Source organism: Corythoichthys intestinalis, unplaced genomic scaffold (assembly GCF_030265065.1).
Source record: "Corythoichthys intestinalis isolate RoL2023-P3 unplaced genomic scaffold, ASM3026506v1 HiC_scaffold_24, whole genome shotgun sequence".
In the NCBI taxonomy this organism is placed as follows: domain Eukaryota; kingdom Metazoa; phylum Chordata; class Actinopteri; order Syngnathiformes; family Syngnathidae; genus Corythoichthys; species Corythoichthys intestinalis.
The window spans coordinates 3,648,038-3,661,600 of record NW_026651593.1 but is presented as its reverse complement, the minus strand read 5'-3'; the positions used below and the strand labels follow the sequence as shown (position 1 = coordinate 3,661,600).

Sequence of the window (13,563 nt, the reverse complement as noted above, 5' to 3'; positions counted from 1 at the left end):
CAAAACCTTAGTTGAAAGCAATTTTTTCTTGATTTAGGTGAAAAAATGCCACAAATGCCCGAAGCACGAAAACAGATTTATGAAAATCATTTCCAGAAAAGTGTTTTTTTTCCGAGACTCAGTTAAATATTTGGGGGATGTTGTGAATGCTCATAGAGTTCATACTGATTCGGATAAAATCTCAGCTTTGAAAACCTGGCCACACCCATCTACTCTCAAAGACCTGAATTTTTTCCCTGGCTTTGCGGGTTACTATCGACGTTTTGTCGAGGGATTCTCCTAGATAACGAAACCCCTCAATCGTCTCATGAATTATCACTCACCAAAGACACAAGGGAAGATTTACAAATGTGAGGCATCCCAAGTAGCTTGCACTTCCAACCAGTCTTTGGCCGAGCAGTGGGCTCCCGAGTGTGAGACAGCATCTCTAACGATAATAGAGAAACTAACTTCAGCCCCAATTCTTGCTTTTGTAGACCCACAGCTTCCATATATCTTGCATACAGATGCCTGCCGTGATGGGTTGTGGGGTATGCTCTATCAAGAGCAGGGAGACCGCCCAAGGGCCATCGCATATGCTAGGCGAGGACTTCCCAAAGACATAATCAAATAACCTTTTCTGGATTCATCACGAAACAAAAGTAAATAAAATTATAATATAATATAATATAATAACACTTAATTAAATAGATAATAACCAAATTCCCCCCTCTGGGTTCTTTGCAGAAAAAAAGCCAGGAAATAAATAACACAATTAAGAAAAAAAATTGTTGAGGGGGCCGGACCAAATGTGGAGGCGGGCCGTATCCGGCCCGCGGGTCGTAGTTTGGTAACCCCTGCCTTAACACATACCTATGATTGTACAAAAAAATGACGCGACAGGGTATCCCCCACATATTATTGTTCGGTAGACAGCCAATGTTGCCTATTGAGCTGGTCATTGGCATTTATCCAAGGGAAGTTGGTTCTAAAGACTTCCCTTACCCTAGCTCCTCCGTCAGGATCCCTACACTGTAAAATATTAAAAGTTGACTTTACTAAAAAAATATATGCAAACTTGCTGCCTTAAAAAAATTAATTTATGTTGACTTAGATGAATTAGATTTGATTAACTTAATTATTGTGAGTTGGCAGTACTCAAATTAACTTAAAAAATTTGGATTATAGTCACTTGTTTTTATTGAGTTGGCAGTACTCAAACTAACTAAAATAACTGGATTACAGTAACTTGTTTATTTTGAGTGTACAGTACTCCCATCATATTCAGGTCAACTATAGAAATTACATCTGCACATACTAATTTCATTAAAAACACATTATCTAACAGTAATGACCCCCAAAACACAATAAATGGAGAACACTCATTGGATTAATTCAATGGAATTAAAATTTACTTTAAAATGCTCAAAAGTGCATTTAATGAGAGACACTGGCTCCTGGCAGGCTGAACGGTGTTTGGTTAATGCTCAGTATCAATGAACAATCAGTGGATTAATTATAAACCTACTTTTGCAAACATTTTGCACCTCATACAAAGTATAAGTACCTAAAATAACCTTTTGCTACAGAAATTACTGAATAATACCTGAACTGCATCAATGTCCACTCCTATCCTGTAATTTCCAAAGACTAACAGGCGAGATCCTATTATCATAATTTCAGGACATTAACTCAGCATTGAAGACATGGCGTCAAACTAGTTTCCCATTACAACATGAGCTTGAGCTCTGGTAAAGCTAACAGTTCTGATTTCTCCAACAATATTAGTGATCAAAACTGGAACTACAATCAACATTGTGCCATGGTTTAAACTGTGCAGCAGTGATAAAATAAACATAAAAATACAGAACTCTTTTTAAAACACACAACTCAGTTCAAATTCAAATTTCACTTTAACACCTGATACAGTAAACAAGATACTTTGTTTTTTTCACATCACTAAAAGAGTAAATGCAAAACGTGTACTGGAGTTATACACCTGAGAAACCTAAAATCTTACCAAGAATATGTGTCTTATTTTTATTTAAATTCTAATTTCATATTAAGCTTTTTCCTCAAAAAAAAAAAAAAAAAAAAAAAAACAATTGTAGAAAAAAAGGTTTGAATGTGAAAAAATATTTGAGACTCAGAAATTTACGCTTTATTTTTCATTGAAACTGTTTTCTTTGATCGAAGCAATCCTTTTTGTTTTTGAGCCATATTATGGGTAGGACATTTGTGTCCAAATGATTCAATCCCAATAAAAGTTGCTTCAATCAAAAAACTATTTTTAATCAAAGAAAAAAAAAACTTTTGCAAAAATATTTTTTTGATTTTTTTTTTTTTTTTTTTTTTTAATTGACGTGTGACTTTTTTTTGAAAAGCAAAAAGTTTTAATTTTTTTTTTTTTTTTTTTTAAGGTGGAAAAAGTTTTGAAGGCACTTTTTTTTTTGAAGTGGAAAAAGTTTTGAAGGCACTTTTTTTCGGTTGAATCATTTAGACACGAAGATCCAACTTCAACGCTACTTCTGACATGTTTGAGTGGCAGGTGATTACGCCAATGGCATAAAAGCAGGAAGCAAAAATAATGGCCACCAGGGCTCCATCCAGCCATCGGACTCTGCTCGAGTCCAAGCCGAAAATAGGGCACCGGTACGGGGGTGTGACATCGGCATCTCACCGGTGTGCCGGCGATGGTACGGTGCCCTGTTGCGGCACACTGGCGGACCCCGATATCACTACCCCGGCGCGGAGGCCGAAGCGACGGGGCTCCCGGCGCGGGCTACTGGGCAGGCTAGTGTCGGGCCACTCGTCGGCCACTCCCATACCGGCGCGTCGCGACACTGCGGTTGGACCCCGATTGCCAACCGTCACGTCAGGGCAGTGGGTGAAGTTCCCCTCTTGAATCACATTAAGCAGCAGCGCACCATACCAGCGCGGGCACTCCGGTGAGATGCCGATGTCACCCCCCCGTACCAGTGCCCTAGTTTCGGCTTGGACTTGAGCAGAGTCCGATGGCTCGATGGAGCCCTGGTGGCCATTAGTCATTCTTTTATGCCATTGGTGTAGTCACCTGCCACTCAAACATGTCGGAAGTAGCGTTGAAGTCGTATCTTTGTGTCAAAATGATTCAATCGGAAAAAAAAAGTGCCTTTAAAACCTTTTCCACTTCAAAAAGAAAAAAAGAAATGCGTTCAAAACTTTTTCCACTTTAAAAAAAAAGTTTTAAACTTTTTCCTTTAAAAAAAAAGGGACACGTCAATAAAAAAAATATATATTTAAAAATATATATATATTTTTGCAAAAGGTTCTTTTTCTTTGATTAAAAATAAGTTTTTTTTTTATTAAAGCAACTTTTATTGGGATTGAATGATTTAGACACAAATGTCCTACCCACACTATGGCTCAAACACATTTCACATTTCTTTGCTTTTGTGTGCAGTGAAGGTCGAATAAATACTGCTCTGAAAGTTAGTCTTGATATGGGCAAGTAACCATTTGCCTCAGCTTAAGATGTCCTCGCAAATGGGTAAAGAAGTCTGCTTCTGAGCAGGGCTCCACAAAGTTGCACAACTGACGGTCAAATGCAGTTTCTCCACTTTTGCCTGCATCTTTTTGAGAGTGCCATGTCGATAGGTGTACTTTGAGTGCATTAAAAGATTTAAATGTGCAGAGGCAGTCCTTATGAAGACATGGGAGTAGGGATGTCCGAGTGTGGTATCCATGTTTTAAGCGGTAATGCTTAAGCAAGTAGGCTCTTTTCAGCAGAAAATGTGCAGTACTTGCAAGTCCACTGCATTAGAGAATACTGCTTTGGTTGACCTGAAAAGACATGATAATTTCAGCATTGAGAACTTGTTAGAAAAAAAAAAAGTTACATTTTTTCTTAACAGTCACAAATTAAAATGTCCAATTATTTTTAATCACAAATTAAAATCTGCAATAAATTATTTTAATATTCACAAACTAAAATGTTTAACAATGAGTTATTTTTAAATTAACGTAATTGATTATTTTTGAACATTCAAATTGAGATGTACAATTAATTTCTTAATCCATCTGTAAAAACATTCATGCATGTTTGTTATCCCAACCCATGAAACAAATACAAATATTAAATGATTCATTGATCAGTGTATGAAACATACCTGTAATTGCTGAGACTGAGGTATGTGTGGACTTTTGACCATTTGCTTCAGCCTGATTGGGGGATGGTGAAAAAGAACACAAAATTAAGGCAACAATTTCAAAATATAGGCACATAAATGACCAACCTTAAACACACCAGGTTGTTATGGCGTCGAGTGTGATCTCTGCACTCTTTCTATCTGTATTCCTATATTAGGTTAGACCAAAGTTAAAGTGGTGAAATAACAGGGGGAAATGTGATCTAGTCCTCTGATTTTTGCGATTAATGCATTTTAAAACAATTTCAAATTATCAGTGCAGTTTGATCAAACATGGAGGGGGAGCACTGCACATGAAGAAAAGCAAATGGAAGGGCAGATGACAAACACTCTAAAGCAGGGGTCCCCAAACCTTTTCCTGTGAAGGCCACATGACTTTTCCCTTCTCTGATGAGGGGCCGGGTCAGTTTGTAACAGAAAAAGTGTGACGATTGCAGCAGTGCCTAAATGTATAAAAATTATTGTTTTTCAGAAAGCCATAATTAAATAACCCTTTCTGAATTCTTCTTGGAACAAAATAAAATAAAAATAATTATAACATAATATAATATCATATAATAATGAATAATAATAACACAATTAATTAAATAGATAACTAGAAACTGCAATTTCGGGAGAAATTACACACCTTGGTCTTTCCTCTGTGGAGATACAAATCTTAGCCCCACTCAGGTCTATCAATAGAATGGACCATAATGCCAGTCATTGGCACTAAACAAAGTTAAAGGCATTAGAAAAGATTGGGAGAATTGGACGTCCATGGACGTCAATGGCAGCACCCTCCATAATTGTTAATGGAATCGGGGAAGTTTGGGGGACACGTCCTATTGATATCTAGTCATTTTCTGTTGATTTGGGGAAAAAAAAAAAATTTCCCATTGAAAATGAATGGGAAAAATTTTGGACGTCCATGGACGTCAATGGTATCAACTTACATAAGCGTCAATGGAATCCAAGTACATTGGCATCAATAAAATGAACAAACATGAAGAAATGCCATTGGAAATGAATGGGAAGTTTGGACGTCCATGAACGTCAATGGCATCACCCTCCATAAGCGGCAATGCAATCGGGGACATTTGGGGGACACGTCCTAATGATATCTAGTCATTTTCTGTTGATTTGGGAAAAAAAAAAAAATCCCATTGAAAATGAATGGGAAAAATTTTGGACGTCCATGGACGTCAATGGTATCAACTTACATAAGCGTCAATGGAATCCAAGTACATTGGCATCAATAGAATGAACAAACATGAAGAAATGCCTTTGGAAATGAATGGGAAGTTTGGACGTCCATGGACGTCAATGGCATCACCCCCCATAAGCGGCAATGCAATCGGGGACATTTGGGGGACACGTCCTAATGATATCTAGTCATTTTCTGTTGATTTGGGGAAAAAAAAAAATTTCCCATTGAAAATGAATGGGAAAAATTTTGGACGTCCATGGACGTCAATGGTATCAACTTACATAAGCGTCAATGGAATCCAAGTACATAGGCATCAATAGAATGAACAAACATAAAGAAATGCCATTGGAAATTAATGGGAAGTTTGGACGTCCGTGGACGTCAATGGCATCACCCTCCATAAGCAGCAATGCAATCGGGCACATTTGGGGGAAACGTCCTATTGATATCTAGTCATTTTCTGTTGATTTGGGGAAAAAAAAAAAATTCCCATTGAAAATGAATGGGAAAAATTTTGGACGTCCATGGACGTCAATGGTATCAACTTACATAAGCGTCAATGGAATCCAAGTACATTGGCATCAATAGAATGAACAAACATGAAGAAATGCCATTGGAAATGAATGGGAAGTTTGGACGTCCCTGGATGTCAATGGCATCACCCTCCATAAGCAGCAATGCAATTGGGGACATTTGCGGGACACGTCCTATTGATATCTAGTCATTTTCTGTTGATTTGGGGGAAAAAAAAAAAATTCCCATTGAAAATGAATGGGAAAAATTTTGGACGTCCATGGACGTCAATGGCAGCACCCCCCATAAGCGTCAATGGAGTTGGGGACGTTTGGGATATACGTCCTATTGATATCTGGTCATTTTCTGTTGATTTGGAGAAATTTAGTTTTTTCCCCATTGAAAATGAATGGGAAAAATTTTTGGACGTCCATGGAAGTCAATGGCAGCATCCCCTATAAGCGTCAATGGAGTTGGGGACGTTTGGGGGACACGCCCTATTGATATCTGGTCATTTTCTGTTGATTTGGGGAAATTTTTTTTTTTCCCCATTGAAAATGAATGGGAAAAATTTTGGACGTCCATGGCCGTCAATGGCATCGACATCCATATAGTCAATAGAATCCAAGTACATTGGCATCAGTAGATTCGACATGCATGGCCGTCAATGGCATCAATGCAATGTAAATTCCATAGAAATCCCATTGAAATGAATGGGAACTTTTCCCATTCGAAATGAATGGGATAGTTTTTGGCAAATTACCGGGGAACCGTAAATTTTTACCAAATTCTGTATACAACTTTTATGCCCCTCACCGTCCCGGAATTTTTGATACCCAAATTATGTGATTTGGTCAAAAAATTTTAGGACTAGATACATTTTGAAAAAAAAAAAAAAATCTGGAAAATTGCCGTTTGCGGGAAAACGGAAAATTTTTCGGGGCCCTTTTTAAAAAAGCCATCGTCGCGCAAAAATTCCGGACGTTTCGATATCCGAACGGTGCCGATCGGTGCAGCGGTTCGGGCTGTGCGGCGCGCCGAAAAAACGCGGAGAATAAGATGAATAATAATAATAATAAAAATAAGTACGATAAAGTTGCAGAACAGCATTACCTTGTTCTTTCCCTTGGAAAGACCAAGGTAATAATAAAAAGTACAATAAAGTTGTACAACAACATAACCTTGTTCTTTCCCTTGGAAAGACCAAGGTAATAAGACGAATAAAGTTGCAGAACAGCACTACCTGGACTTTCCATAGGAAAGACCCAGGTAATAATAATAAAAAGTACAATAAAGTTGTACAACAACATAACCTTGTTCTTTCCCTTGGAAAGACCAAGGTAATAACCAAATAACCCTGTCTGGGTTCTTCACAGAAAAAAGCCAGGAAATAATAACACTATTGGGGGGGGGGGGTTGGGGGGGGTTCAGGGGGCCGGACCAATTGTGGAGGCGGGCCGTATCCGGCCGGCCCGCGGGCCGTAGTTTGGGGACCCCTGCTCCAACGCAAGAACCGATTACGTTGGCGCACATAAGGTCTGACTGTGCATTTAGCTCTTACCTGAGCCGAAATAGACAGGCTGAAGCTGACTTAATTCTAGCACTAACTCTGTAAATAAATCACTTTATCGACATTTCTAACATTTTTACGTGAGAAAGTAGCCGTTTAGATCCACAACGTGCAAATTCGGCGCTACTCAAGCTAGCCGTAGTGATTAAGGCACTTCCTGTTAGTTTCACAAAATAAAACACCCGCTAACGATAGAATTAGTGTTTTTATTTTTAAAACAGGAAGCGAACCTCCCCTCGGTCTAGCTAACTTAAAACCGCTCGGTAACTGTTTTAAATCGGTTTTAAAAACCTCTCCCATCGCCTAAAAACGTTACGAGCCCCGTCTGTCAAGAATTCAAAACGCCGGCCGGCATAAAATGGGAGTCTACCATAAACTGTAGTCTACATTTGTTTCTGAAAATGATGAGGTTCCTGTCACGGTTATATAGCATGCTTGCTAGCGGTGATATTTGATGTAATTGACACTTCTCCTCCCTGGCAGCACACAGGCTACTACACTACAACAAGACAAATCGACGGTTTACAAAAGAGTAAAATATGTACTTACCAAATCAGTGTGCTGAGGACAAGTAAACCCACAATGGCGAAAATAACTGAGAAAGGTGTTGGAAAGAGCGCGAAAGTGGGCAGGGCAGATCTGCGCATGTCTGATAGAACGCCCAAAGGACACTGGGAACAAGAAATTATTTTTTCTAATTTGACTTAACTGGGATATATCAAGTTAAGCAAGTTCTCCAACCCCAAATTACTACTTACTTATTACCTTGGTCTTTCCTATGGAAAGAACAAGGTATTGTTATTCTGCAACTTTATTCGCCTTATTATTACCTTGGTCTTTCCTATGGAAAGAACAAGGTATTGTTATTCTGCAACTTTATTCGCCTTATTACCTTGGTCTTTCTGAAGGAAAGAACAAGGTTATGTTGTTGTACAACTTTATTGTACTTTTTTTTTTTTTATTACCTTGGTCTTTCCTATGGAAAGAACAAGGTATTGTTATTCTGCAACTTTATTCGCCTTATTATTATTATTTATTATATCTTCATCTTATTCTCCGCGTTTTTTCGGCGCGCCGCGCAGCCCGAACCGTACCACCGATCGGCACCGTTGAAGTATCGGCACGACCGGATTTTTCGCGCGACGCAGGGACTTTTTCAAAATCCCCCGAAAAATTTTCCGTTCGCCCGTAAACGGCAATTTTCCGAAAAAAAAAAAAAGTTAAAAAATGTATCTAGTCCTACAATTTTTGACCAAATCACATAATTTGGGTATCAAAAATTCCGGGACGATGAGGGGCATAAAAGTTGTATACAGAATTTGGCAAAAATTTACGGTTCCCCGGAAATTTGCCAAAAACTTTCCTATTCATTTTGAATGAAAAAAAAATGCACGCTGCACAGCCCGAACCGTTTGACCGATCGGCACCGTTCAAATATCGGCACGACCGGAATTTTCGCGCAACGATGGGAATTTTTCAAACGGACCCGAAAAATTTTCCCTTCGCCCGTAAACGGCAATTTTCCGGAAAAAAAAAAAAGTTTCAAAATGTATCTAGTCCTACAATTTTTGACCAAATCACACAATTTGGGCATCAAAAATTCCGGGACGGTGAGGGGCATAAAAGTTGTATACAGAATTTGGAAAAAAATTACGCTTCCTCGGAAATTTGCCAAAAACTATCCCATTCATTTCGAATGGGAAAAGTCCCATTCACTTCCAATGGGATTTCCAATGGAATTTACATTGCATTGATGCCATTGACGGCCATGCATGTCGAATCTACTGATGCCAATGTACTTGGATTCAATTGACTATATGGATGTCGATGCCATTGACGGCCATGGACGTCCAAAATTTTTCCCATTCATTTTCAATGGGGAAAAAACAAAATTTCCCCAAATCAACAGAAAATGACCAGATATCAATAGGACGTGTCCCCCAAACTTCCCCAATTCCATTGACGCTTATGAAGGGTGCCGCCATTGACTTCCATGGACGTCCAAAATTTTTCCCATTCATTTTCAATGGGGAAAAAACTAAATTTCTCCAAATCAACAGAAAATGACCAGATATCAATAGGACGTATACCCCAAACGTCCCCAACTCCATTGACGCTTATGAAGGGTGCTGCCATTGACGTCCATGGACGTCCAAAATTTTTCCCATTCATTTTCAATGGGAAATTTTTTTTTTCCCCAAATCAACAGAAAATGACTAGATATCAATAGGACGTGTCCCCCAAATGTCCCCGATTGCATTGCTGCTTATGGAGGGTGATGCCATTGACGTCCACGGACGTCCAAACTTCCCATTAATTTCCAATGGCGTTTCTTCATGTTTGTTCATTCTATTGATGCCAATGTATTTGGATTCCATTGACGCTTATGTAAGTTGATACCATTGACGTCCATGGACGTCCAAAATTTTTCCCATTCATTTTCAATGGGAATTTTTTTTTTCCCCCCAAATCAACAGAAAATGACTAGATATCAATAGGACGTGTCCCCCAAATGTCCCCGATTGCATTGCCTCTTATGGAGGGTGATGCCATTGACGTCCACGGACGTCCAAACTTCCCATTCATTTCCAATGGCATTTCTTCATGTTTGTTCATTCTATTGATGCCAATGTACTTGGTATCCATTGACGCTTATTTAAGTTGATACCATTGACGTCCATGGACGTCCAAATTTCCCATTCATTTCTAATGGCATTTAATTATGTTTTTTCATTTTATTGATGCCAATGTACTTGGATTCCATTGACGCCTATGTAAGTTGATACCATTGACGTCCATGGACGTCCAAAATTTTTCCCATTCATTTTCAATGGGAATTTATGGGACGTCGGCGTCATCCGCACGTTGGACTTCGTCGACTGGACGTCGGCGTCATCCGCATGTTGGACGTCGGCGACGTTTGCTAGTTGGACGTCATCACCGTCCGCTCATTGGACGTCGGCGCCGTCCGCTCGTTGGAAGTCGGCGCCGTCTTTATGTTGGATGTCGGCAGCGTCAGCACTTTGGACGTCGGCAGCGACAGCAATTAGGACGTCGGTGACGTCCGCTCGTTGGACGTCGGCGCCGTCAGCAGTTTGGAAGTCGGTGATGTCCGCTCGTTGGACGGCGCATTCTGCACTTTGGACGTCGGTGACGTCCGCTCGTTAGACGGCGCATTCTGCTCTTTTGACGTCTTGGACGTTGGTGACGTCCGCTCGTTGGACGTCGCCAAACTTTGGACGTCGGCGTCGTCCACTCTTTTGACATCGTCACCATCCGCTCGTTGGACGTAAGACGGCGCATTCTGCACTTTTGACGTTTGCTTGTTGAACGTCGTCATTGTCCCACGTTGGACGTCGGCACCGTCCGCTTGATGGACGTCGGCAGCGTCAGCACTTTGGACGTCGGTGACGTCCGCTCGTTGGACGTCGGCGCCGTCAGCAGTTTGGAAGTCGGTGATGTCCGCTCGTTGGACGGCGCATTCTGCACTTTGGACGTCGGTGACGTCCGCTCGTTAGACGGCGCATTCTGCACTTTTGACGTTTGCTTGTTGAACGTCGTCACTGTTCCACGTGAGATGTCGGCACCGTGCGCTCGATGGACGTCGGCGTCATCTGCTCTTTTGAGGTCTTGGATGTCGGTGACGTCCGCTCGTTGGACATCGTATTCTGCACTTTTGACTTTTGCTTGTTGAACGTTGTCGGCGTTATCTGCTCTTTTGACGTCAGCCTCTCACGCTAACTTTTGACGTCGGCGCCGTTTGCTCGCTGGACGTCGTCACCATCCATTTGTTGATCGTCGGGGACGTCGGCGTCATCTGCTCTTTTGACGTCTTGGACATCGCATTCTGCACTTTTGACGTTTGCTTGTTGAACGTTGTCACTGTCCCACGTGGGATGTCGGCATCATCTGCTCTTTTGACGTCGGTGACGTCAGCCTCTCGCGCTAACTTTTGACGTCGGCGCCGTTTGCTCGTTGGACGTCGTCACCATCCGTTCGTTGATCGTCGGCGCCGTCCTCTCGATGGACGTTGGCGTCATCCGCTCTTTTGACGTCGGCGACGTCCAATCCACTCTGAGGTATACGCATAAAGTAGGAAACTGACCGGGGATCGAACCACCATCCTCTCGTACCAAGGTCAGCGATATTAACACTGAGCTATCCATCTGCTAAATGCAGTGTTGTGTGATATGTATATAAAGTTATCATGTATGTGATACAGGCATTGACAAAAGCTAACTTGGTATTGACAGAGGTTCGATCCTACGACCTCCCGCATCAAAGTCATTTTCAATTGGAATTTTTTTTTTTCCAAAAATCAAAAGAAAATGACAAGATATCAATAGGACGTGTCCCCCAAACTTCCCCAATTCCATTTACACTTATGGAGGGTGATGCCATTGACGTCCATGGACGTCCAAATTTCCCATTTATTTTTAATTATGTTTTTTCATTCTATTGATGCCAATGTACTTGGATTCCATTGTAAGTTGATACCATTGACGTCAATGGACGTCCAAAATTTTTCCCATTCATTTTCAATGGGAATTTTTTTTCCCCCCAAATCAACAAAAAAACGACCTGATATCAAAAGGACTTGTCCCCCAAACTAGTCCAATTCCATTGACGCTTATGAAGGGCGCCGCCATTGACGGCCATGTACATCCAAATTTCCCATTCATTTCTAATGCCATTTAATTATGTTTTTTCATTCTATTGATGCAAATGTACTTGGATTCTATTGACGCTTATGTAAGTTGATACCATTGACGTCCATGGACGTCCAAAATTTTTCCCATTCATTTTCAATGGGAATTTTTTTTTTTTCCCCAAATCAACAGAAAATGACTACATATCAATAGGACCTGTCCCCCAAATGTCCCCGATTGCATTGCTGCTTTTGGAGGGTGATGCCATTGACGTCCAGGGACGTCCAAACTTCCCATTCATTTCCAATGGCATTTCTTCATGTTTGTTCATTCTTTTGATGCCAATGTACTTGGATTCCATTGACGCTTATGTAAGTTGATACCATTGACGTCCATGGACGTCCAAAATTTTTCCCATTCATTTTCAATGGGAAATTTTTTTTTTCCCCCAAATCAACAGAAAATGACTAGATATCATTAGGACGTGTCCCCCAAATGTCCCCGATTGCATTGCCGCTTATGGGGGGTGATGCCATTGACGTCCATGGACGTCCAAACTTCCCATTCATTTCCAATGGCATTTCTTCATGTTTGTTCATTCTATTGATGCCAATGTACTTGGATTCCATTGACGCTTATGTAAGTTGATACCATTGACGTCCATGGACGTCCAAAAATTTTCCCATTCATTTTCAATGGGATTTTTTTTTTTTTCCCAAAATCAACAGAAAATGACTAGATATCATTAGGACGTGTCCCCCAAACTTCCCCGATTCCATTAACAATTATGAAAGGTGCCGCCATTGACGTCCATGGACGTCCAATTCTCCCATTCATTTCTAACGGCTTTTACTTTGTTTTTTGCCAATGACTGGCATTATGATCCATTCTATTGATAGACCTGAGTGGGGCTAAGATCTGTATCTCCACAGAGGAAAGACCAAGGTGTGTAATTTCTCCCGAAATTGCAGTTTCTAGTTATTATTATAGGTCAAAAATTGTTGACGTTTTTTTCGGCGCGCCGCACAGCCCGAACCGTACCTCCGATCGGTACCGTTCAAGTATCGGCACGACCGGAATTTTCGCGCGACGATGGGAATTTTTCAAACGGCCACGAAAAATTTTCCGTTCGCCCGTAAACGGCAATTTTCCGAAAAAAAAAAAAAGTTTCAAAATGTATCTAGTCCTACAATTTTTGACCAAATCACATAATTTGGGCATCAAAAATTCCGGGACGGTGAGGGGCATAAAAGTTGTATACAGAATTTGGCAAAAATTTACGGTTCCCCGGAAATTTGCCAAAAACTTTCCTATTCATTTTGAATGGAAAAAAAACGCGCGCTTCACAGCCCGAACCGTTAGACCGATCGGCACCGTTCAAGTATCGGCACGACCGGAATTTTCGCGTGACACAGGAAACTTTACAAATGGCCCCGAAAATTTTTCCGTTCGTCCGTAAACGGAAATTTTCCGTGA

At 40.7% G+C, this 13,563-nt stretch overlaps 1 long non-coding RNA gene across 1 annotated transcript; it reads right to left on the bottom strand.

The window, feature by feature from the left end:
• Positions 1-3,299: 3,299 nt before the first annotated feature.
• LOC130911281 (uncharacterized) lies at positions 3,300-8,081 on the bottom strand. Its single transcript, XR_009061996.1, has 3 exons — positions 7,988-8,081; positions 4,128-4,609; positions 3,300-3,801 (listed from the first exon to the last, which is right to left on the bottom strand). It is a non-coding gene; the product is annotated as an uncharacterized LOC130911281 (long non-coding RNA).
• Between the last annotated feature and the right edge of the window lie 5,482 nt (positions 8,082-13,563).